Source organism: Brachycentrus maculatus, unplaced genomic scaffold, assembly GCF_059751285.1.
Source record: "Brachycentrus maculatus isolate JH-2025_06_01 unplaced genomic scaffold, ASM5975128v1 h1tg000663l, whole genome shotgun sequence".
Taxonomy (NCBI): domain Eukaryota; kingdom Metazoa; phylum Arthropoda; class Insecta; order Trichoptera; family Brachycentridae; genus Brachycentrus; species Brachycentrus maculatus.
Genome location: NW_028281397.1, coordinates 10111 through 38072, shown reverse-complemented (window position 1 = coordinate 38072; position 27962 = coordinate 10111). Strand labels below are relative to the sequence as shown.

At 30.5% G+C, this 27962-nt stretch overlaps 1 protein-coding gene across 1 annotated transcript in view; it reads right to left on the bottom strand.

The window, feature by feature from the left end:
* LOC148300717 (uncharacterized) overlaps positions 1 to 24232 on the bottom strand; it is a 59521-nt gene extending 35289 nt beyond the window's left edge. The window contains exon 1 of the mRNA XM_088274386.1: positions 23953 to 24232. The gene's annotated coding sequence lies outside the window, so the exon portion shown is untranslated. The remainder of the gene's footprint in view (positions 1 to 23952) is intronic.
* Between the last annotated feature and the right edge of the window lie 3730 nt (positions 24233 to 27962).

The window sequence follows — 27962 nt, the reverse complement described above, 5'->3', positions numbered from 1 at the left end:
TTTTCAATTGCATGTTTTCGATTGCATTTTGGTTTCATAGATTTTTAAATATTTTTATTGCTTCACAAGCATCGCGCAATGAAATTTCTATATTCTTTCTTTCTCATTTAACCAGACTGAGCCACAGCTACGCATGGCTGTTTACAGCCAGTTACTCGTTTATAATTATATTTAAGAAGAATATGTACGGGTATTTACAGGGCTCAAGACCTGAAATAGGGTGGATTAAGTGATCACTTTATACACGTGTAAAATTCACCATACCCGTCATGTAACGAAACGTGTCTAATAAATGTGACGCGTCATTGAAATTTCACGTCCTTGAAATTATAATCTATCGAATCGTCGTCTAAGAAATTTCACTTAAAAAACTGGTTCATATGATAATAGTATTCGCAGTACTTACTGATATAACACTGACGGAATATTCAATGCGGTGTCTGCCAATATATGTACATATATGTGGGTTTAAGTTCGTCTATTCGATATGTAATCGATATTTTATAAGTTCGGTAATAACCGGAAAGGATACTATGTATGGTATATTTAATACGTTCGAAAATACGCCATGAAATTTTATGAGTGAAAAGAACACTAAACGCGAAATTTTATTGTACGAGTAAACTTATCTTAGGGCCTTGAGTATTTACTTATCTCAGCGCTTGTTTGAAGCCTTAAAAATCACGGAAAATAAATCATTAATTATTTTTATATGTGACTATGTAATAAGTAAGGATATTTTTTATTTTATTCTACTTCTACTTGTCTACGCGTAGTTTCGGCTCTGTCTGGTAAAATTAAAAGAAAGAAGAGCATATAAAAACACGTTAAAATAACATCTTAATGTAATCAGTGAACAATTTAATGTGCAACATTTTGAGTGTGTCCAAATATTTGTTCACAAATCTGGGTTTCTCCCCTTTTGATATCTCAACATAGATGAAAAAGAATATGGAAGACAGGATATTAACAGGGCTTTTGATAGTAGAAAGCTGTTGTGAACTCAATGCTGAAGCGTCATGAGATTAATTATATATTTATGTGTGAGTTCACAAAAATTTTAACAGTCTGGTTGTCAATCATGGGTAAAATGTAAATGTTACACGTGCGTAAAGTGATGCTTAAACTTCAATATTCTTTCATATAAAAAAAAATCAATGTTTCATATCAAGTTGAGATACTTATAATATAAAAAGCTCTTGATAGTGTATATGTTTATATATATATATGTATATATATATATATTTTTTTTTATAGAATAACTCACAAAAATTCTACTTTAAGAGGTTTGTCTGTTGGTAGGATAGTTAGGATAGGGAAGGTAAATATAAAAAAATACATCACAAACACTCAGACCAATCGAAATTAAATCTTTCTTGGATTTATTCTGCACTTGGCAGGAATCAAACCCGCGCCGCAAGTTTCGCAGTCGAGCGTCTACCCAACTACGCCACGGCGCCTGTCCACCACGAAGTCCAAAATCTTCTTCTTCATCTTCTTGCTCAATGCTGAGCGTCGTGGTCTTCTGGAATGTCAGGCACTTGGTGCACAAGTCCTCTCCATTCTTCCCGGTCCTGGGCCAACTTGATGGCTGCGTTTAGCGAGGATCCGGTTAATTCCTTTATTTGGTCTGTCCATCTTGTTGGAGACCGTCCTCTTGCCCGCTTGCCTTCAACTGTACCTGTTACTACTAGTTTTTCAAGACTCTTCTCGTTCTTTCTGGCGATATGCCCAAAGTAGGACAGAATCCTTTTCCTGCAAGTCGTGGAGAGTCTTTCTGTCACTGACAGTTCGCGGAGAATGGAGACGTTTGTGCGTCTTGCAGTCCAAGGAATGCGCAGCATCTTCCTCCAGCACCACATTTCAAACACATCCAGCATATGTCTTTCCTTTTTCCTCAGTGTCCATGTTTCCACTCCATACAGCGCAATGGAGAATACAAGAGATTTCACTAGACGGGTTTTCGTTCTCCTCAGTATGGACCGATTTTTCCATATCTTCGCCAGACTAGACATTGCTGATTTTGTCCAAAATACCATTAAGATAATTGTGATGTAACGAATGGAGGTATATTTTTACGAGTAGTTTAGTTTCGAGTGAACAGCGTCAATTTTACAGTTATTAATAGTGCTGGTGATATCATAAAACTAAAAAAGTTTAAATACGAGTGCAGTAATTAAATTCAACAGTCTTCAACCGAGATATTGCTTAATTTTTACGACCCTTTTGCCTGCATTTAAATTAAAACATCCACAGCATTAAACACGAAAAGTGAACGCGTGAATGAATAAATTATTATTTATCGTAGGTGCCCACATAAATCTAATCAGGATGTAGAGTTTGTAATGTTAATCTTTATAATATGTATCTTTTTCTTCTCGTTCGTAATTGGGGAGTACTTTGAGGGGGTCAGACATGATTGCTCTAATTGAACGCCCGAATTAGGAGTCATTCTCAGATGACGCATTTGTAAATTACGGAGAATTCTTACATTTACATATTTAAGAGCACGATCTTCACTTGCGTCAAGTGTTACCGTCGCGTTGGCTGAGGTATTTGACCAACAACAAAAAGATTAGCGTCGGCCAGTCTAGAAATGAATTTAGGTAAACACACGTGTACACACACACATTTATTATACCATATATGTAATACAATTTACTAATTGTACATGCAATAAATTTGATTTTGTACCTTTCCAAAACAAAACAAAATGTTCAATTTTACGTTAAATTATAACGATTTATTCATTTCTATAACTCGTTTCAGAATATTTTTTGTAAAGAATAAGTATTTCATGTGGAATCATAAAATTCGAGAACTATGCCCTACTATTTTCGTAAATCTTTTCGTGAACAAATATATCAATTTTCAATACAAAAAAAACGATTTTTCAAATGTATCTAGAATGAGTACAATAGTATGGAAATTCATGAATTGGACATTAAATTTGTCAAAATTAATAATTTAAATATAAAAAAAAACACTTTAGTTACACTCAGTTAGTGATGTAAACTAGTTTTGAGAATTACGGACTTCTAACCAACAAGTGAAAATATAAACTGTTTATATTTTCACCTATTGTCAAAAACATCTATTATTTCTAAAACCAGATATGTTGTCATGAATAAACATAAAAATTTGGTCTAATACAAGTGTTTTACTTTTATATATAAATCATCATCAGACAAAATTATATACCATACGAGTATAACAACATGGTGCATTTTAATATTAAGCTCACGAATATCTAAACACCGTCAAAAATTAATAAAAATGATATTATGTAAGAGTATAAAATCCAATATATATTTTTTTAAATGGTACTCACACTGTTCATTATGGGATCTTTACAGTATGGGAGCGGAATTTTTAATGGCGCATTCTTTTCCATTTCACTGCAGTGGATTTTTTTCTCACTTAATTATGTTACGGCAAGGTTTATTAGATTATGCGAAAATTGGGGAGCAGATAAATTCACAAAAGAACCGCTTAACTTACCCTATTACCTTATCAGATGTTCTATGTATTTAATGATGCGAGCTTTTATGACGCCACCTACCTTCATCTTGGAATGAGTATAAACCAGTAGCGGAGTTTAAGGAGGGATAAATTTCTACGAGATAGCGATTAGATCCAAGATTAAGGGAGAAATTTTACGCGCTTGTATATGGTGTAATATATACACATATACACGAAGACACACACACACACACACACACACACACACACACACACACACACACACACAACCGCAAACACACACACAACCACAAACACACAGTCACATTTTATTAACAATTTATTCTACAATAATTTTATTTATCACGTTTTACTCGTTTAGCAGAAATAATAAATAAATTAATTTAAGGAAAAAGTTTGGCTTAGGAAATAAGGTTATTAACAAGTTAAAAATAATAAAATTATTTTTATATTATCAGACATAATAAATTTGTGTTGCTTGTGAAGGAACAAAGAAACGACATTTTAAGTTATCAAGTCTCTTTCAAAGACTAATGTTACTTCGCCATAGTTCGTTTTTCTCTTTTTAATAACGCCTTTTTTAACAAAAAAGAAGAATTACAGGATGATATACTATACGTTATAGCCCAAAAATATGCCTATAAAATAGGTATGTTCAATCACAAAGTTATTCAACTAAATCATTTATCTGGTCATATTTTCGTTGAAGACGCTTCACATGACATTTTTTTATTCTTGGACAAAATATAAACGAAGTTACGTCAAGGGTTCATTTTTCATTAGGTATAGCGCAGTTTTGAATAATGTGCAATGCATCGAAATTATATACTCTAGCTTAATATTGTTCTGAAAAAAAATCCCAAAGGATTTTAAACTTGGAAGCATAATATTATATATTGACTAGATAAAAATTACTAACTGCATTGGTGTTTATTTTCTTGCCAAGCAAGAGTGACTTAAATGGCCCTCCTGAACATTTTACGTTTTGGTAGTTGGTCACTCTCTCCTGCACTACTACGATATATACATTAAAAAGGACTTCTGCAAATTAAACGCCAAATCTATAAACGAAATATAAACCTAAGATAGTATGATTTTGTGAAGTTTATAAACCACAGCTCGCCACTGCGCAGCGTCAGTGGTGAGACTTCTCACCCCAAATGATACGACAATCTTTCCCCTTTATCAGTCTCCTGCAACCCCAAGCGTGCCACTCCCATCTGTCTATCTGCCTGACACGACATCGATCTTATTCCTGGAGCGATGTTACAGATACGCAAAGTCCTGATGAAATATTTATCTCGGAGCCTGTATTCTTGAATCGATCTGTGATTCGGAACAATTAGATGGATGTCGCGGGACCATTTTTCAATCATGCCGAAATTCGGAACAGATGGCTCAAATCGCTTCCGGAATTGAGTTATTTTAATTTGAATAACTATTCGTTATGTAAAATGGATTCAAATCTACGTTGGCTGCTAAATTAATCGTAAAACTTCTTGTACAATTTCGTAATTTGAGTTTTACTGGGAATCTGAGACTAAATGAAAAATACTTTCTATTCTATTCTTACATTTTGACATCTCTAAATATAATTTGAAATGAATAATGAAATGCTAAATATAACATCCTTTGCGTTCTAAAAATCGCCTTTTTAACTTATCACATTGTGCTATTTTTGACAGTTAGCTCGCAAATAAAATTATTATCAACTTGTATGTGTGTCTTTTTATTTTCATAAAACTCTTTTATTTTTCTTTTAGCTTTGATTTCAAAGAGATTCCTTTTTTGCAATTAAGTCTCGATTAAATCAGTCCAAATAAAACTACTCCCCACAGCATTATGAGTATTTAGTGAAAAAGTATTCACACGCTCAAAATGTTTTCTATACTTTATTTATTTCACTCCTTCATTCAAAGACATCATATGTTAATTTGTGGAATAAGAGGTATTTGTATAGGTACACACACAGTTAAACATATACTAAATATAAATTATCAACGTTTGTAGAGTGACATACACCCAAAAAAATCACCATTATGTTAAATATTATCAAAATTATGAGAAAACTATTCTTTGAATGTTAAAATATCTGGTATTGGTGAAATAAAAAAAAGATAAAAAATTACGGATTATTTTATTCTTATATAAGTGTCGGGTTGTGTTCCCGTGAGTAGTGTCGCGGACTCTTAGTCAGAGTTTCTCGGTTCAAACCCACTCTACCACAATTTGATACCTATTTCTAATAATGAGCCGCTTAGGCTCACAGAAATAGTATGAAATTAAAAAAATTGTGTAAATCATAATAACATAAATATTTCTCTTTTTTAAATAATAAAAAAGTAAGTTTTACGTACTATGATTCATTAATGAATCATTTAGAAAAAATATCACTTGATGAATATTGAATTGACCCGTTTGATTTCATTAAGACGTTTTAGATTTCATTATTAGAAATACATTTGTAAAGCAATTCAACGAATTGAATTCGTTGAATTAGAAGGTGGATCATTTCTAAGAAGAAGCGAATTGGGTGAATCACCAATTTTAAGGTTAAGGAAGCAGTCAGTTATTAATAAAGGATCCTCAATATTCCGGTAGTACTTTATTAAACATTAATTGAATCTTCAGTTCTCATTGTCGAATTGGCAAGATCAACAAATGATTGAAATTGAACATTACTATTCAAATCATCATAGCAGGCAATAAAAGTTTATTAAAAATAATTTGATTAAATAAATAGAGAAATTAAAATGTTTGAGTAGAAGACAAAGGAAACAAAATAGAAAAATACTCTTAAAAAAAAGGACAGCAAATATAGAAAAGGGTATTCAATATTTTCAATGTTGCTTTTACGATGTAAAAAGGCGATTTAGATAGGTTTAGACTATGGGGAAATTGGTGAAGTGAATTTCCATACATTTTATTTCAGTGCGACCCTATTTCATTTATAATTTTATGGGAGGTATTAAATTAAGTGCCCCATAATTTGTTAAATACATATGAATATACATATAGACATGGTCGTAATATCTTTTCAATACCTAAATGTAGCACAATTTTTTTTTAAAAAATGTGTTTTATTTAATATAATGGCTACTTTCTGAAATGAGGACTATAAATAGCATTTATTCCTCAAAAATAATCTTAAATTAAACAATTTAAAAATATATACTAAGACAGTGAATTGTATACATACTTAATACTTTACAAATTGTATGCGTATATGGAGGAATGTTTGGAGGACGCGTGTGCAAGCGAATAAATTCTAAATATTTTTTTTTTATTTCTATACGTATAATATGAATATAACTAGTTTCTTTTTTATTTTAACGTTTTTCAAAAAGCGGATTGTATAAGCTTTAATTAATTTTGTAAAATAAATTTAAAATGAGTAACATGTAGACAAACCCGCACTTTTTACCCATTCTTGGTTTATCCTCCCTATTCCTATATTATATTATTTAAATTGGTCTGCTTCAAATCTTAATAATATTCATAAGACTATTTATCACATTTCTCAACGTCTAGAAATTTGCAATTCACACCTATTGTAGACTAATAAAAATACTGGACGGACAATTCAGTGTGCAGCACATGACTTGAAAAAACATTTATCTCATATTATTTGTTGACATCTCATCAAAGATGAAGAAGAATATGGAAGTCTGGGCATTTACGGGGCTGACGACCGTCATAGGTTGGTTTAAGTGATCACTTTACACACGTGTAACATTCACCAATTCTACCCATTATTGACAACCACACTACTCAAATTCTTAGAAGTTCTATATATTTGAACCAATTTAGAAACTTTGTTCTTAAATCACTAGAACTTCACTAGAGACATCTATTGGTTCGGATTATCTAAGGATTCGGATCTCACATACTAATATCAGAGTTTCTGCTTAATAAAAAAGCTTCTTTACATCTCACCAATAGATGTCTCTAGTGAAGTTCTAGTGATTCAAGAACAAAGTTTCTAAATTGGTTCATACATATAGAACTTCCAAGAATTTGAGTAGTGTGGTTGTCAATAATGGGTAGAATTGGTGAATGTTACACGTGTGTTAAGTGATCACTTAAACCAGCCTTTGACGGTCGTCAGCCCCGTAAATGCCCAGACTTCCATATTCTTCTTCATCTTTGATGAGATGTCAAAAAATAATATGAAAATAACTCCTGTAATTGGAGATAATCTAGATTTTGTGAACAAGTATTTGGACACACTCAAAATGTTATACATTTATCTCATAATATATTATTTAGTTATAGCGTAAATCCAGAGTTTGTTTGAAAAATGTTTTCTCCCAATATTTTCAGCAAACTTTTCGGTACTTGATAGTACTTTGGGTGTTACAGTTACCGTCCTATCATCAGGCTCTATCTCTGTCGTTTCCCTTCATATATTCCTCCCTTTTCCATTCTTTCCATTTCTCGACATTCTCACCCTCATCCCTTCTCCTCCGCCTCGTCAGGGGATGCATAAAGAAAGTTTTCTGCGGAATTGTGACCATTTTTCTGTTGTGATTTATTGGATGGTTCCTTTTAGTCAGACAGTGCACTTTTCTAATATGAAAACGCCATTAAAGTAATGACGTTTCCAACACCAGAGTTAGAGCGCTTTCTGCGACTCAAGATGTAATAAAATATCGACTCAATACCACCGAATGGGCCATTTTACAGGATTCTGACATTTCATTTATTCATTGAAAAATGACTTCCATAAAATCAAAAATAACCCGTTGCAAATTTGTATTTTTGACAAGAGGTATTGTGAAATTACTCGTATGTAGGAATAAACAAATACTGTCATAATTTACTAAACAGTCATGCTGTAATACTGACACGTAGCTAAATTGCATACATTTTTATTTAAAGTTATTTTTTGAAAATACCACCTTTTCTTAAAATCAATTGTAATACGTGTTTCGATGCATTCGGATTCATTTTTAAACACTGTAGAACTTACATTCGTATAAATGAAAAAATTGAGCTCAACCCAACCTTACCTAGCCAAGCCCAACATAACGAGATTAAGCTACGTTAGTATTTCAGAATACAACTTTTAATTCCATAAAATCTGCAAAATTATATACTACTCCACTATAGTACCTTAATATGGTTAAAAATAGAAATGTCGAAGTTTGCCTATTTGATTTGTTTTTCTCTCATGAATTTAAAGATTTAACTACGCTTCTAAATGAGAATAGTAATCAAACAAATTAGCCTAAAACTTTACTAGATGAACTATAAACTCACTTGAAGTGTAAACTTTAAACCATCTTGTAACAATTTGGTTTATTACTAGTGACTAAAAACATATTTTGTTTATTTTTTAATAATATTATACAGTAATATTATATTTATATAATGTTCAGTTTGTTATATGTATTATCAATAAAATTATTCACCATACTTATGGTCGAATTGATCTAAATAATCCATAATAATGAATTTATCAATGCCATTATAACAGATTAAACCTGTTTTTAAAACAAATAATGGTCATCAAAGATCATGCAGTATGGGTAAAAAAATGCTAATAAAATGTTTTTAAAAAAGTAGTACTTTTAAAACGATTTCACGTTTCAAATAATTTTCACTTTACTTAAATATTTCAAGTCACATTTTAAATTCAATGTATAACATGTAACAGTCATCAAATTTGATTAATATTATTTTAAAGTAAGAATTTTTTTTATAGCTTTATAAAATAAAACAATTTCTTTTAACACTTTTTTGATGATGACAAGGTTCTTGTCGAAACCGGTTGGATTAAATGTACCAATAAAAAGTGGTTAAAACAAAATCGTTTTATTTTATAAAGTATATAAAATGTGCCACAAGGTATTTACGAAAACATTCAAGGAAATATTAATCTTTGACAAAATAGTGCTTCAAAAATGATATCACGTTTTAAATAATTATCGTATGACTGACATTTTTCTAGTCTAGTTTTAAATAAAATGTAAAAAAAACATATACATGTCATCAAATGTGCTTAATATGAATAATGAGATAACTATCGCATTACTGACATTTTACAATTCTTTTTAAAATAAACTGTAAAGGTCATTAAATTTAATTAAATATAATTTTTCAGTAGGCTAAAATACTTATAAATAGTGTTCAGCAAAGTAATACGTTGAATCGATATCACGTTTCAAATAATTATCGCATTACTGACATTTTTCAAGGGTCGATTTCCATTAGGAGACACATTTTTCTTGGCGGTAAAGCCGGTAGGCGACTGATCAGCTTATCGTGGCTCTTGGCATATAATTTACTTATCTTTTTAATCTCCTTAATCGATTAACTAATCTCATTCAATAGTTACTTAAGTAAGATGTTCTACTTATCTTTTTTCCACACTGATTCTGGAGAATATAGATAGATTTTTCTAATTAAAAAAGCTTCTTACGAGCTTTCTAGAAACCTCTGAAAACCTATGTAAAAGGCTGGTTAAGTGATCATTTTGCACACGTGTAACATTTACCATTCTACCCATGATTAAAAAAAAAGACACAGTTTTTTAAAAAAATGTTAAATATGATATAAATCACACGGTGCTTCGTGTGTGATTTTGCGGTGGTATCTTTGGTTGATTTGAGGTAGCTTTTTATTTGGTAGAGACCCTTCTTTTTTCAAATGTATGCAAGATGACCCATCCCGTTTTTTTTCGTAAGTCCTGTAAATACCCACACATCCATATCTATATTGAGATTTGAAAAATGTAATTATAACTTCTAAGAGGAGAAAACCAGATTTGTGAACAAGGATTTAAATACATTTTTCTTAAACAAAAGAGAAATATTTGTGTTTTTATGATTTACACAAATATTTCAATTTCATACTATTTCTGTGAGCCTAAGCGGCTCATTATTAGAAATAGGTATCAACTTGTGGTGAGTGGGTTCGAACCGAGAAACTCTGACTAAGAGTCCGCGACACTAACCACGGGACCACAACCCGACTCATCTAATATACAATAAATGTTGGTCGTTCGTTAATTGTATTATACCAGTCCAGATTGTATTTAATCAATATTGTTGTGAAATTCACTTATATTTTGCATAATAAACACATTTTTAACATTATTACGTATCTATTTCTTTATCATTCATCATTCACCTTGTATAATACCACTTGAAAACTCTACTTCATGACTACCAATTTTGGTATAACATCATGGATGATAGAATGATAATTCCGAACTTGGTAGTCATTAAGCAGTATTACATAAAGTGAGTGATGAATGATGAGAAGAGTGTTTTATTACTATACCACAATGTTGACAATACTGTATTATTTATTGATTCGGCATTAACTTTGTGGAATGACATGTTGATTAATTCTTTTAAATTAAACACTTGAATATACCACTTAATGAGTTTTATTTATATATACGACTAGTTTCGAAAACTTACAATTATTTTCATCTTCTGGTAAAAATGAAAACATTAAAAAAAATAAAATTACTAATTAATTAAATTAATTCATGCTGCGCATAGTGAAAATAAAAATATACTAGTCATTTTTCAATACAATTTTTATTTAATACGATTCTGGACTGGCATCATACAATTATCAAACGACTTAACATTAAAAACGTTTTGAGTAAGACATGATAAGAAAAATGTTCAATTTTGAAGAATTCATTTTTGAATTTATTGGGAATTTAACCCGAGGCTTTTACTTTAAAAAAGGCTCGGGTATCTGGCATCTTAATGCCAAATGCGCCAACCACTGTATTTAGGCGGCGGACAAAAATATTTGATAATCTTGATAGGGGATGTTAAATTAATTGAAGGACATTGATAATCAAAAAGGTAAAATTAATTGAGGTTTAAAACCAATCATAGTCCTTGCGAAAGTCAATCCCAACACCCTTCAGCTTAACACTTTTACAATGTAACGATTATTGGGGTAGGAAGTGGCGATCAACATGCTGATTAAACGCGAGGCGAGACGTGATATTGGGGTAGATATAGGATATTGGAGTCCCAAACGGTGGCGTTAGAGCCAGATTACACCAACCGCCGATATCAGGGATCTCAAACCTTTCCAAATATATAAGGTCCTTTGTTTCACCGGGATTGGTATCTCCGAACATCGGCCATTTGAAGAGGTAAAGCGCGGTTTTTAAATCGAGACCCTAAAAAATTGCAAAAATTAACACCGACCCAAATACGTGAATTATGGTCATAATATCATATGTGTGGGTAACTAACTAACTTACTATCAAGCCGCTTCTCCGCAGGAGTAGGCAGAGAGAATACTACACCAATCTGTCTTTACAAACATTCTTCGCCTCTTCCACATTCATGCATCTCCTCTATATGTGGGTAAATCATAAGCTGGATAAAAAAATTAAAACATGTTTTTAGGCATCTCCCAGTATGTGAAATAATCCGGTTCGAATCTCGTATACGTTTAAACAAAAAGGTTATTTGCTAATTAAAAGCTTTCTCAAATCATGATGAAAATACCAATTATGTAGGTGTTAAAATGAAGTTACATAAAAAAAAATTAATTGAAAAATTTTAGGCGACTTCCAGTAGGCAAAATAAAATAAAAGGGTCTCTGCTAAATAAAGGGTCTCTGCTTTTTAAATCAACCATAGATGGCTGCAGTGAACTCACATGTAAAAGGGTCATGAGATTTATGTAGGAGTTCCAAAAAATTGTGTATTGTGGTTGTCTTTAATGGGTAAAATGGTGAATTCACAACATTTTGAATATGTCTAAACACTTGTTCGCAAATCTGAGTTTTCTCCACTTAGGGGAAGGTCATAAGCCCTGTAAATACCCAGATATCCATTTTCTTCTTCATCTATGTTGAGATGTCAATAACTGTGAAATGGTGAATGTTGCACTGTGTAAAGCGACCGCTTAGCCAGCCTTTGACATGCTACAAGTCCTGTAAATGACATAGAAGTTCAAATTATTCTTCATCTATGTTGAGATGTGACAAATGTAATAGAAAGTTTACACTAAAACAATAGCAATCTCATTTCAAGTACCTAACGACGCGTTTCAATGCGCAACATATAACGTATGTGATATCAAATACAATTTATTCATGCATAAATTGGAGCATTCAGTGCTTGTTCCGGTATCCTGGAGTTCTATTGTATTTCGATGGTATTTTTAATGAATCCTATAGAAAATTAATGCGTATTGTGACTCTTTGTTTATTTAGAAATATGTACGTTGCGTAAACACTACACTCATACGAACTAGCTTTAACATTTAAATATAAAAATAAAACACTTGTTTAAGACCACTTTTGAGCTTATTAACTAACATGACTAGTTTAGAGGACTACAAATGTTCATCAACAGATGAAAATACAAACTATTTGTTTGTTTGTATTTGTAAATAGTTTGACTTATTTCGAAAACTACAGATGGTTTTAAAATTAATCATGTTTACATGAATAAACTGAAAAGTGGTATTACACAAATGTTTATTTTAATATTTAAATCAACGTGTTTTTTTCTAAAAAGTTTTCATCGCAAAACTGTGTCATATTTAAACAGCTGTAATGCCGTAGAATTTTAATGAAAGTGAACTATTTAAAAGTCAAATAACGTGTTGATAACTAACAGTTCACAACTGAGTCCTGGTACCAATCATAATCATGAAGCACGGAGTTTGCAAAAGAAGGATAAAAGTAAAATAAATACTGTCAAAATATTGTCATATAGACTTGTATACAACATTTAAGTATGTAGGACCGATGTTTGAATGGAAAAATAGGGATAGAATGCAAAGCTGTGATAAGCATTATCGACAAAATTATGAAAATTGTGTTCAGATGGTTTAAATATGTGGAATAAATGAACGAGGAAAGAACGGTAAAATAACTATACGTGGCGAATGTAGCTGTAAATATTTAATATATGTACTTATAACAGGAGGATGAGATGAAGATCAAGGGAAACTTGGGATAATCAAGTTAGGTTGAGTATAAACGTTAGGAGTAGGAATAATTGGTGAGTGTGTACGAGGACATGTATGAATATTCTTCTTCAAACTCTTATCCGCACCGCAATGGTGCATAGGGCACTGCATCATATAAACGCAGTGTTATCTTGATCGTTAACGCATGAAGGAAAGGTGATCAGGCCTCCGCTTAAGGTACCAGTCCAGGGTAATATTGAATAAATATTAGAGTTAGAAAATATATACATTATATTATTTGACTCCCCCTGGGAATCGAACCCAGGACCTCCAGAACGGTAGCCGAGCCTGCTGACCATTACACTAAAGAGGAGGATATAGAAGAGCAAAATACAGATTGGCGTGGCATTCTGTAATCTCTGCCTATCCCTACGGGGCGTGCGAAAAGCGGCGTGATGCTAGTTAGTTTTGAGAAAATAATTTGACGATTTTCTTCAATTACATGTCTCGATTTAAGGAGCATAACATTATTAGTGTAGTAGGAGAATAGCAACAGTAATAAGGTCTGATTCAGGAAATTTCTCATTATATAAATCATTTTCAATTTAGTATTTTGTGCGTGTGTATTTAATTTACGCATACATTAAGAAAATACATGTTTATACCACTACATAAACATTATAGTGTATGGTATACTAATCACTAACCTTGAAATATAAATCTGTCTAAACGAGAATTTATTTTACTGTTTTTAATTAGATTTCATTTTAAATAGTGATTCTGTATTTGTGTTGTGTAAAAACATTGTTTTTACACAACGTTTCTGCTTATAGCCCCTCCACTAGTCTGATGATATCGGTAACGACGAAACTCGGTCACTGGTCAAATAAAACAATAGTGGAAAAAACTACGAAGTTGTTAACAACATTTTTGGGTGTGTCCAAAATCTTGTTCAAATGTTGCGAATAAATAATCTGGCCAAATTATTTTTCCAGGCGTCTCCCAGTATGTAAAATAATCCGGGATTTGGATCTTGCATACTTCTAAATAAAAGGGTCTCTGCTTAGTAAAATGTTGAGATGTCAAAGTATAAAACATTGTTTTTTTTATAATTATAACCCCCCACCAATCTGATGATGTCGGTAACGATGAAACCCAGTCACTGGTCAAATAAAATAAAAGTTGAAAATTTTATAAAGTTGTTTCTTTATTAATATTTTTTTAATTATGCAGGGAAAAGAGTATATTGATTTTTGTCATTGTTTTAAATGCTTTTCCCCAGCAAATATTTCAATTTTTGTTTATTACGAAAACGTTTATCCGTATTTCATTACAGTTAATATTTTGATTAATCCTTTTACGTAAGTATAAAAATAAGATAGATAAATTTAAGTAAAATTACTTGTAACGCATATTAGCCCAAAGGCGTGTTCTCGGTTGTCGGAATAAATTATTATCGTGAGATAATTAAAAATTACGATATATGTTTCCGGCCAGAATAAAATAAGGTTGATTAATGTTAATTATTTATTTAAATAAAAAATATATATAAATCTACTCCCTAAAATACAGAAGGTGTTGTTTATACGTAAATATTCCTATGTTGCTGTTTATCAAAAATTTAATAAGTTGTAGTTATCAAAGTAATATAAATTTTGTATAAATCGTGAAATTTATACAAAAAAACTCACTAGTTTAACAAAAGCATATTTGTCACGTTTAATTTATATTTGATAGAAACTTCGTGGAATAAAACGATGATTTAGATATTATATAAAAATAAACACTTATGTAAGACCACTTTGAGTTTATTGATGCAAAAAATACTAATTTCGAGAACTAGATATTTTCTCATCAACAGGGAAAATACAAAGATGAGTTTGTATTTTCATTTCTTGATGTGAATATCTGTAGGTGTTTTTGAAACCTTTAGTTTTTACATTTAAAAACTCAAAAAGTGATATTAAACAGGTGCTTTATTTTCATATTTATTTAGGAAATATTTACATAAATTGATATGTAGAAAAAAGTAAAAAGATAAAAATTTTAAATACTGGAATGAATACAAAATGTACTGAAATCTCAACGTAGATGAAGAATAATAAAAAGTCTGGATAATTAAAAAAAACTAACTAACTTACAATCATGCCGCTTCCTTCCAGAAGTAGGAAGAGAGAATAGAATACCACACCACTCTGTCTTTGCAAACATTCTTAGCCTCTTCCACATTCGTGGATCTCCTCATACATACCCGACGATTATTTCAACTTCTGACCCGGTAGCTTTCATAATAACTACAGGATTTTAAATCGTACGATAGTAAATGTTACACATGTATAAAGTGATCAATTAGTCCAGCCAACCAGATATCAATATATGTAAATAACTTTTGAGTGGACAAACCCAGATTTGTGAACAAAGATTTAGACACACAAAATATTGTGAATTAAAAAAAATAGTTTGACTGGGAGATCAGTGACAGCTAGTAGCCGTCGCTGTCGAGTCATTTTGCAGTTTCAATAGTAAAATCCCATCACAAGCGCCGGAAACGATTTTTGTAATGACCTGCAGAATGGCCATGATCTCGGCTGTTCAAAGCGGTCAGTGTACCTCGCGACATGGCTGAATTTATAAAGCTACATACATATGTACATACATCTAAATGTTGACCAATCGGCTAACCAGCAAAGAAATCGTTAATTGGGCCATGTTATGGAGTTACCATCTAACCCACAATTTGCGAAATTCGACTTCTTAATTAATTACTTAATGCTACTTCATCAATAGTTTTTTTTTATTTTCTGAATATACTTAACCTAAAAAATCAACACGCTGTTTAATGGAAAACATTATTAATATTTTTTTTACGTTTTACTTGGAAAATATCACAATTTCTTAGAATCTATTGTGACACTCTATTAAGACTTAGTTTCACGTTAGGTGTGTAAAAATGATGCGGAATGCATTGAAACACGTGTCACAATATATTTTAAGGAAAAGTTGTATTTAGAAAGTAAAACTAAAATTAAAAGTTGATAGTAATTACCAAAAAGTGTCAAAACTTTTTTTAAACCCACAACCAAAAATTCATGATGAAAATTGTTAAAAACATCCATGTGGATTGACAGCTTTCAGCATTTTTCAAGTTAAAATTATTTACATGTATGAAATTATTCCAAAAAACATCCATGTGGTTTAGATACGTTCCACATAGATGTAGAAGAAGAAAAAAAAACAATTTTGCTGAAACCATCCAAAATGGTTTAATGTACTCTTTCTGCCGTTTTTTTTTTGTTTGGCTGAAACCATTTAGCCAATAAACAATAAAATACCAAGCTGTGACCTTATTGATAAAGCTATCTTTTTTTTAAATGAACAGTAAACAATACTGAAGATATAAAAATTGTTAAGAAAAAAATTAATACCCATTACATATAAATCTTGAAAAATATATAAAAGAAGATTTTTATAACATTAATTATATAAAACATTAAACCATGAGTGTAAGTCCCTCTCCAAGCACAAGAACCCAGTCTCTTTTTTGGAGAGGCACAGCGAATCTAAAACGTATAAATGTTTAGAAAATGTATTATATTGTACTTAAAAATGTAACTATATTAAATAAATAAAAACTAATAAAAAAATACGTCTATCTAATTTACCTTGTACCATTTAATAGAGTGATGTTTTTTTTTGATTCTGAAAACATTCAAAATCAATTATCTCAGTTTGTCAATTTGCGGGTTGGATGGTTTCTGCATAGCATGGTCCAATTGTCCCGACAGATCTCTCAGATACGCGGCTTCTGATTATCGTAATAGGACGCCCGCACATTCGCGGATCATCCCTCCCCTCTTTCAATATGGTACGCGAGGCTGTGGGCTAGTGACAGTTGTGCGTTGACCTTGACCGTGTCGAGTGGAGCTATTCTAGGCTTTTTATAACTCTCAGATACATATATCATTCATACAACAACCCATTGAACTGTTATCAGAATAGTTTAGTAAACAATCATAAAGGAAATTAAAAAAAAAAATCAACAAAATTATTATTTTCTACATTTCAAGTCCCTAATGTAGAAGCCATTTAAAAAAAAAACAACGGTTTTTCTATTTAAGGGTGATAAATATTTGAATGCAAAAAATAGTTCATCTTTGAGATTCCAAAATGATTTTACATTGCAGTTAAAAAAAAATATATATATATTTATATATATATATATATATATATATATATATATATATATATATATATATATATATATATATATATATATATAAATATATGAAAAGCTACACGTGTATGAAGTGATCACTTAAACCAGCCTAAAACAAGTCGTAAGCCCTGTAAATAGCCACATTTTCATAGTCTTTATCATCCATGTTGAGATGACCAAAAGTTTTGTGTCCTTATTGACCCCAAGATCACAATTTGATTGTAGCTAATTGTGAAAAAGATGATCGCCTATCGTAAAATTTCGAGTTCTATGTCTCAATTTTTAATGTGTTTAACGTAATGTTACTAATTCGAATATATGTATACTTCATTGAGTCATTAATACATTATGTAAGAAAATTGAGGTAATTCAAAATTGGTATTTTAATGTTAATACTGAAATTAAAACGTAAATATTAATCGAAGCAGAAAAAGTTCGCATGACCAAACAAAATATTTTTACGGTAATTAGAAGTAGCGTGATGGATTATTTATATAAACGTTTTTAGATTCTATCAAAAACAGGACGTTATATTAAAACAGATTTATAAAACCTACAAGGTAAAGGTAACTTTTTATCGTACAAGCGTAAATTGATTAATTAAACCGATTTTTAACAGAGAAATTCATCATAATAATACACGAGGACATAATAAAATACATATGGAGCCGATAAACACAATTAAATTTGGAGTAGTGTTATTGGCAATTTATTGTTTATACCTTAATTAACCAGCTGCCTTACATATATAAAATAGAACTCAGTCATGGATCTAATATAAATTAACAGAAAAAAAATTGCAAAGATATTTTTGTTAGTAATAAACTATATTTTCTTATTTTTTGTTTTAAACATGATTTTTTATATGCCTTTTACTATACTCGTTTATTATATTACATTTTATATTTTGTCCTGTGCTAGTTTTGTTTAATTTTTTACCTTTTTTTTCACATTCTTATTTTTGTTTCAGTCTTGTATACATAAATAACATACATGAAAAATAGAATATAACTTGTATAGATATTTTATGAAGACTTGAATGTTATTAAAATATATAATTTAACCTAATATTAACAATTTTCATAAAATTTGTAAAATTTGTGAAAATGTTCATCGAAAAATGCGTTAGAAGACAAGATAAAATTCTTGAAAAAAAAAAACATTTAATTTATTTAGTAATGTATCCTCTTATTTGATAAATATTTTAATTTAGAATTCAAGATACGTAAAAATTCCTTGTTCTTGTCGACGACTTCAATCCGAGAAAACATTTTTTTATCACACTCGTATTTCATATAATTCTTGAGAAACATACATTCATGTCGCGTTCAAAAATCGAAAATGAGCATCGAAAAATACTTTTGAAAATGAAAAAAATTCTCGCAATAAAATTATTCGGCTTATTAAATAAATGTCCCCTTCATCTGATAAATGTTTTAATTTAAAAGAATTCATGACACGTCCAAATCCCTTGTTCTCGTCGACGATTTTAATCCAGAAAAATGATTTCAATTCCACTCGTTAAAAATGCTAATGTCCTTATTATGAAGTCTGCGAACGATTTAACTTGTTTTTTTTATAAACCATTGCCCTGTCGCGTTGGAGGAGACGAAATTGTTTTCAATGAACCACTTTACTCAGACGGACCGAAGAACAAGGCAAAAATGGCGCTGATTAAATATTTGAAATTTACGCATTTTTGAAGGGCTTGGCAAATTCTTGGTAGATTTTTTTAGAGAATAACCGCAAAACTTCTATTTGTAGAGGTTTCTCTGTAGAAAGGATAGTAAAGATAGGGAACATTAATGTGAAAAATGCATCACAAATACCCAGACCATTTGAAAAAAAAACCCTAACTTTCTATTTACAGTTTATTCTAAAAAAAATATTTAAAGATTTACTTGCTAAATAGCACTATTCTTTTACAGTAAAACTTAAATTAAAAAAGGATAGGTTTTACCACAAAGTGACAGCCGAACCATGTAATGAAATCATTCTAAAATACCTAACATAACTTAACCTCACTTAACCTTACTTGTGTCTGTTTTGGAGATTATTATTTTTACCTAATCTAACCTTACTTAATGATGAAAATAGTGAAGGACATTGGTACCACAAACTGAGCTAGGACACAAAATGCCGAACCATCTTCTAGTGGAACGGTGGTATTTACTAAGTAAAACGACAATAAACAGTCTTGCTTCTCCTGAGGAGTTTTACTCGGTTTTCATCGAGCAACGAGCAAATGTTGAGACGTTTTGATTGACCCATACTAGTTTATTCTTCCTGCTCCCAGCACAGATTAGAATTAAACATGTTCTTAGCTAGAAGAAACAGAAATTCAAGTAATGATCTATAAACCTTGTACACAATAAGCAAGGTAAATAATAAATGCAACACCCACAAAAAGAAAAACCTAACTTACCCTAACTTGCATCTATTTTACAGTTTATTTTTTTTAGCATAGAATATATGTACTTCTTTAATCGTTGATCTTCTTCTACCTCTTATTTTCAACTTTTTACCTGATCCTACTTACTTTGCCTTCCTTGTTTCATAAATTTACAGTTTATTTAATATACAATGAAGTATTTTTTTGTCATAGGTAATTAATTGTAATTTAAGTTTCTGTTGATACTTACTTGTGAACACTAAACCACCACCAATTTATGAGCACTATTTATTTATTCATAGATTATTTAATATTAAAAAATAAACAAATTGTCATAGATAATTAATTGTAATTTATGTTTTTTGTTGATACTTATGAACAAGAACTATATGCCCTTTAGTTACAAATTGTTGTAAAATGCCGATTTTTTTAAATAGTATCACTAGTCTCTTGTCTAAAAATATGCTAGAAGTCCGCCAATGTAGATACATTTATCCTATACAAAAAGTTTAAACAAAGAAATTAAACATAAATAAAGTTTGATGTTTGATTAATGTACCACCTGAAATGTGTATGTAGCGTAATTTGAAATGTACTATACTATTATCAGGTACATCCTTTTGAGACAAAAAAGTTGTAGGTAAAAATAATTCATCAAAGATCTATGCTAAAAATAACGATAATTCATGACACGATGATAGTTCAAAGATAAGGATATAAAAAGTGCAGTTTTTTTAGTTGTGTTAAAAATAATCGTAAGACACTTTTACGAGAAAGGATCCATTATTATTCAAACCAATTTAAAGAACCCGTCTGTGTTTATCCTCAATTTCGAAGGTTTCTTTTTCCAATCTGACTATAGATTTAAGATAAACATGATTTTCAACCCCCTCAATTTATCTCTGTCAATCAATATAGGATTGGAGTTAGAGTTATTTATTTCATGAAAACATTAATCATTATTTTACCTTCATTCTGCAGTGAAAAACAATACTGTTATCATGACCTGTTTGCTGCATCAATCTAATGCTATGCTCTATGCAGCATAGAGTTCTTTGTGGGGCAATATAAAATGGATTAAATTTTTATGGTTAAAAAGTTTTTATACATTGCCTTCAAACAAATTACGACCGTTGTATATGTTTGTAAGTTCCTACAAAAAATTCAGTAGTGTTTGCCAATCATGGGTAGAAAGGTTAATGTAACAGGTGTGTAAAGTGATCACTTAACCAGTGTACGACAAGTCATGCCCAGACTTCCATATTATTTCATTAATTGATTCGGAAGTCAGTTTGTGGTAAAATCTATCAATTTTGAATTAATGTTTTACTTCGTAAATACCCCTTTCTTATTATTTCATATTCTTCTCCACATATATATATATATATATATATATATATATATATATATATATATATATATATATATATATATATATATATATATATATATATATATATATATATATATATATATATATATATATATATATATATATATATATATATATATATATATATATATATATATATATATATATATATATATATATATATATATATATATATATATATATATATATATATATATATATATATATATATATTTAGTTGAAAGATTTCTTTTAATCGTCTTTGAATGATTTTTCCCAATTTCCTTTTTTTCTACGGGGAATGTTTTTGAAAAACCTGACTTGTTCCGATTAGGTCTTCCAGATATCCAGTTTGTTTTAGTGCGATGTTCAGATAGTAGAGAGAGATAAGGACCTATTCTGGAGACAATCCTTTTTAAATTCCAGTGGCTGAAGTGGAATTTGGATTCAAAACGGAATCCTTTTATTTTCCCGAATATAAAGTGGATGGCGTATTTTCCCGCGTGGTAAATAGATGCAAAGCTATAAATATATATCGATACTCCTTTTGTATTGGGGTCGAATTGCATTTCTTCAATTGCATATTTTTTATCAAATTTTTTAATAAACATAAATAAAATTATGATTGCGTTTGTAGCTTCAACTAATGAAAAAAACGCTACATGGTATTATTTAGAACAAATAAATGTATTAAATTCAATCAAACACCACAAAAAGTTCATTATTTAAAGTAATACATTGAAATATGAGCATATTTAGTTGGCATAAACAGAACAGTATTGCCATATTGAAATCAATCAAAATATTGAAATGAATAAATTTAGAAGCAATTATTTCATAATACTGATGAAAATACAACGATATCTTGAAATGATGAATAATTAAAATGAAGTGCCAAATTATGAAAGATTATTTTGAAAAATAAAACTAACAAAAAAATTGTGTTCTTATAACATACGAAAATATTGGATTTTCGTACTATTTTCGTATGCCTAAGTAGCCTGTCAATAAAATCAGGATTTGGTACACAGGTGGTACAACGGTGCATAGGGCACTGTATCATATAAATGCAGTGTTATCTTGATCGTTAACACAAGAAGGAAAAGTGATCAGCCCTCCGCTTCAGGTACCAGTCCAGGGTAATGTGGAATAAATATTAAAATAAAAAAAATAATTTTAATTATTTAAACCCCCCTGGGAATCTAACCCGGAAAGTCCAGAACGGTAGTCTAGCATGCTGACCATTACACTACGGAGGCGAAATATTATATTTATACCAGGTATATTACTTGGAAATCGTTTAAAATAGTGATTTATTTCATGTATCCTAATATGCCTATTAATAACTCAAAATTTATACGCAAAACCGAGGTTTTTATTAAAGGAAGCAAGTCATAAAAACTCCCCTTTCGTATTCCAAACCACGTAAAAATATTTTCCTATCTAATGTTATAATTTACACATAAATCATAATAATGTATAGATACACTATCCCCTACGTTATTACACGTAATAAGGGCGTTACACATTCCCTTATTGATAAATAGATGCGCCGAAACAAAAATTAAAATCAATTAATATTAACACCCCTCTGTTTAACAATTAACACTTTGTATACCGACGAACTTTTGAAAGACTGACATTAAAAACTAATATAAGAGTTTCTGCTTAATAAAAAACTTCTTTACATCTCACCAATAGATGTCTCTAGTGAAGGTCTAGTGATTCAAGAACAAGGTTTCTAAATTGGTTCATATATATAGAACTTTCAAGAATTTGAGTAGTGTGGTTGTCAATAATGTGTAAAATTGGTAAATATTACACGTGTGAAAAGTGATCACTTAAACCAGCCTATGACGGTCGTCAGCCCCGTAAATGCTTAGACTTCCATATTATTCTTCATCTTTGATGAGATGTCAAAAAATAATATTTAAAAACTAAGCATATTTGTACCAATAGCAAAAAATGCACGCAATTAACTAATACATTCATCGTTTCTGGACCAATCGTTTAATTATTGTGATTTTTATTAAATTAACCACCAAAAGCCGACTAGTCGTCTTTTCGCAGCCACCCGTTAACGACCAAACACGGTTTTTCGACCCTATGTACAGAAAAAAATTCTCACAATTATGTGTATCACTATATCGATTTTAAATTTGAACTAGTCATTTAAAAAGGGTATTAACTAGGAAATGAGAATGTATAAAATAAATATGCCCTATTATTTGTCAAAATTTTGCATGTTGAAGAAAAATTTTTTTTGATAAATACAAAATGTATCTAGAATGAATCACAGTTCATAATTTCAACTGCAAAAATATTTTCTTCAGCATGTGTAATTTTCACCAATTAAAGTGCATATTTTGTCTTTTTTTTAATTCTTTTTAAATTTCCTTTTTTATGAATAGTTCAAATTTGAATGCTATATGGTGATGTACATATATAAGCAAAATATTTCTAGTACGTTGTGTAAAAAAAAACGACTTATCAGTGTTTGTGGTCGTGTACGGTTGGCAGCGAAAAGCCGACTAGTTGGCTTTTGGTAGTTATTGTGTTAAGTAATATTTCAATAGCTTACCTTTTCCAGTTAACGAAATATCCAAAGAAATATTTTTTACACACTTTTTTATTTATTTATTTGTAGGTACCTGGTTAGGTAACAGTTTTATTAAAAATAATTTTATTCCGGTAGGTACCTTTTATTTTAGAGAAGCAGCAACATTACTGAGATATGGTCAAAAAAGTTCCTTATTCAAACATTCAAACCGCGCGCGCTCCCCTGAAGTAGAGAGGGGGCGTAACGATCGACACTGGAGGATTCACACGCGTCTAAACTGCGCGGAGTTCGAGTCGAGACTGAGGTAGGTACTCGGCAAAATGGCGGCTGCGCATTATCCTCCGACACTATCCGACTAAATTAACTCAGGACCTCGAGCGGCATATCAGATCTTGAATTCTTCGCTACTCGAACGCTCGCTGCGAAACTACCAATTGTCATTGCTCATTGTCTCTCATAGGTCGAAATCTGCAAGCACCCAAATGGTGTATACCTAGAGCATCGTTTTGGATTGAGTGGTGTCTTTGGCATCATTGGTACAGATTAGGGTAAGAATAATAATGAATCAATGTGTTTACATCAATTCAACAACAAACACCTAACCCATCATTTTTGGAAAAAAAACATTAATTTTCTGACCATACCTACCGATTTTTTCCAAATGTCAAACATGTTGAAAATCATCAAATGTCAAACGTTTAAGAAGTGTTAACTACATATGTAGTGTAGATAACGTCAACCTCGCTGCTTTTTGGGCTTAAAAATGTTACTTTTCCTCTTCTTCTTCTTCTTCTTCTTCTTCTTCTTCTTTTTCTTCTGCCTCTTCTTCTTGGTGTAGGCCTTGTGGCCTGTTTTTAAGAGGGTTTAGCCTCCTGCGATGTCGATTCCCGGCTGTCAATTCATTTCTTTGGTGGTCTGCCTAGGAGTCACCTATGTTTCTGATAAAAAATAAATAAATAAAAATACCGACAACAGGTTTAAAAATGATGAATTCGTAAGAAATAAAAGTCCAGAAGAAGAGTTAGTTATTTATACTATGCAGTTGAAGATAACGATCTTTTCCGAAAGTAATCCCAGCGCATAACTAATGTTTAATTTATGTAAACTATTTAAAAAGTCGGGTTGTGGTCGAGTGGTTAGAGTCGCGGACTCTTATGTCAGAGTTTCTCGGTTCGAATCCACTCTACCACAATTTGATACCTATTTTTAATAATGAGCCGCTTAGGCTCACAGAAATAGTATGAAATGGAAATATTTGCATTAATACTAAAAACACATATATTTCTCTTAAAATTAAAAAAAAAAAAAAAATATCCCCATAGTATTTCCAGCACTAGCACTTATAAGAAATCGTTAGATTGACGAACATATAAACATGTGTTTTCGTGCTTAGTTTGTAATAGGACAAGCGAACATTTTCACGCACTGACTTGGAGCGTTTTTCATTATTTATGAAAGTCATCAAATTTTAATTGGCAGGACATTGATTTTCGGGCACAGTGTTTAAACAAGTAATGGACGGATTGAATGTCGGGCGCCATATTTCTCCTCCCTTTTGTTAAGTACCTCATTTGCACCCAATTTGCGTACGCCACACGGCGTAGTTAGTGAAATAACCATATTTGACGTTTCATGGTGAGAAAAAAGCTTTTTAAAATCTCCCCTTTTGGGGCCTCATTAAGCCTCCTGACACGCGACAGCTTATTTTTTGTAGCGTTACATGAACTATGCAAACGACCCATGAACTACACAATGGAACCTCGATATTCGTACGTTATTGCGTAAGAATACCGTATGTTTTCTATCAAAATGTAAAATAGGTCATTGGGACGATAAATAAACGAATTTCATATTTAAGAATTATATTTTATTTAAATATAGGAATTTTAATTATTTATTTAATATAATTACACTTTTTATACAATTTATATACATTTCTAATGAAAACAGTTTTATAATTTTAATATCGTTGTGCCTCTCCAAAAAAGATAAAATATATAATTATACATTACAGGGGAACATTTATGTTTATGCCGTACGAGGTAGTTTTCTATTGCATAGTCTGCATATGTTTGTAGTGTCATATATTTATATATATTTACATATATATATATATATATATATATATATATATATATATATATATATATATATATATATATATATATATATATATATATATATATATATATATATATATATATATATATATATATAGTTATGTATTAAGTTATAATTCAATTAATGAGTACATACAATAGGTACTTAATGTTACAGTGTGATAACAAGTTACCTTTCTTATGGAGCGTACTGCTCGTTTTAAGGGAGTTCATTTTACTCACTTTTTACTGAAACTGTTAATATAAATTATAAGTTAAATTGAAATTCATCTTGTGCTTTATTAAAATAATAGTTTAAAAGTAAGTCAAAGAAGAACTCAAAGAAAAAAAAACAAAGGTATGCAATTATTAAAAAAGGAAAAAAAAGTTACAGCAATCTAATTACTAAGTAACGTAGCTAATATTTCCTTTAAATTTTGATATTTTTATGTATACATAAAAAAGCTTTAAATGCGTGAAATTATTCGCATTACATCCAAATTATAGTAATAATATTTATAGTAACATATATATGTATATGAATATATCATTTAATCAGACAGTAAAATGCTTGGTACTAATTAATTTAAAAAAGAATCGAAAAGCTTTGGAAAATGTTTATTGTGAATCAGCTATTCTATCATTTCAATTCATTCCAATCCATCAGAAAGCATCAAGTAATGGCTGGTGCCTATAATACCATCCCCTAATATTTGATTAAATCTCCAACATCCCCCTTATTTATGAAATTAATAAAAACATGCCTCCAACCTCAAGATAAGGATAATGGATAAACGACCCTCCATAGTCCTGCCTATCTGAATCCATTAAATTTAAATAAAAAATCTATATCTCAAGTTTCGTTATAATCAGAAAAACTGTATTGTGGATATTTTTGATAATAAACCTTAATATAAAAGGAGATTTTAATTTCTGAAAACCAAAAGAAATTAAAAAAAAAAATTAGTTTAAAAATTGAAAACAGATATCGCGGTGTCATAATGCAAAATGTTCTATTTAAAAAGTAATGATATGGAAATATATGATCTAAAGTGCAATGTATGGTTGACACCCCACCATTTTTAAGGTATTTCAACTTGATATGAAACATATATTGTTCCTCTTTATTTGAAAGAAGATAGAAGTTTGAGCATCCCAGAGCTTTGGCGACATGATATTGGCTGGCTTAAGCGATCACTTTATACACTTGTATCCGCCTCCGTAGTGTAATGGTCATTTTTCCGACATTTCTTGGTGGAACTGCATTTTATAGAATAATGTTACAACTATGAAGTTTTATTCGACATGTAGAAAAAAACTACAAAGTTGTTATTTAATTCCATATGGAATTATATTATATTTATTTTTTGAAGACATAAAAATAAACTTAATTTTTTTATCACATATGTATATCAATAGTTTTGAAAATATGGAGAGCAAAATTAACAATGTGAATGTAATAAATTAAGGAAAGATTGATGTTAAACTTGGTGCAAGAACGTAATATCTCTTGACTTCGAAATACTCGAGAATTATTATAGAATACACAACTTCAAACTATTGCGAGCTTCGCTAAGTTGTTCCGGGTTGAGGCCAAATCTTCAAATCATGAGATAATAGCGAAATTCTAATCTCTAAGGTCACCAGAAGTTGGAGATGTTTATTCATTTATCATACTGCTTCCGTATGCGTCTGAAATGATATTCAGCAAAATAGTATTTGAAGTTTCATTCCGTAGTAGAAGCGAGATGGCTATTAAGTGTTCACTTAGATTAGTCGGTACATCAACTTAAATTAATCTGTATTTTAACTTCGATTACTCGGTATATTAACTTAGATTGGTCGGTATACAAACATAGATTAATCAGTATTTTAACTTAGATTGGTCGGTACATCAACTTAAATTAATCTGTATTTTAACTTCGATTACTC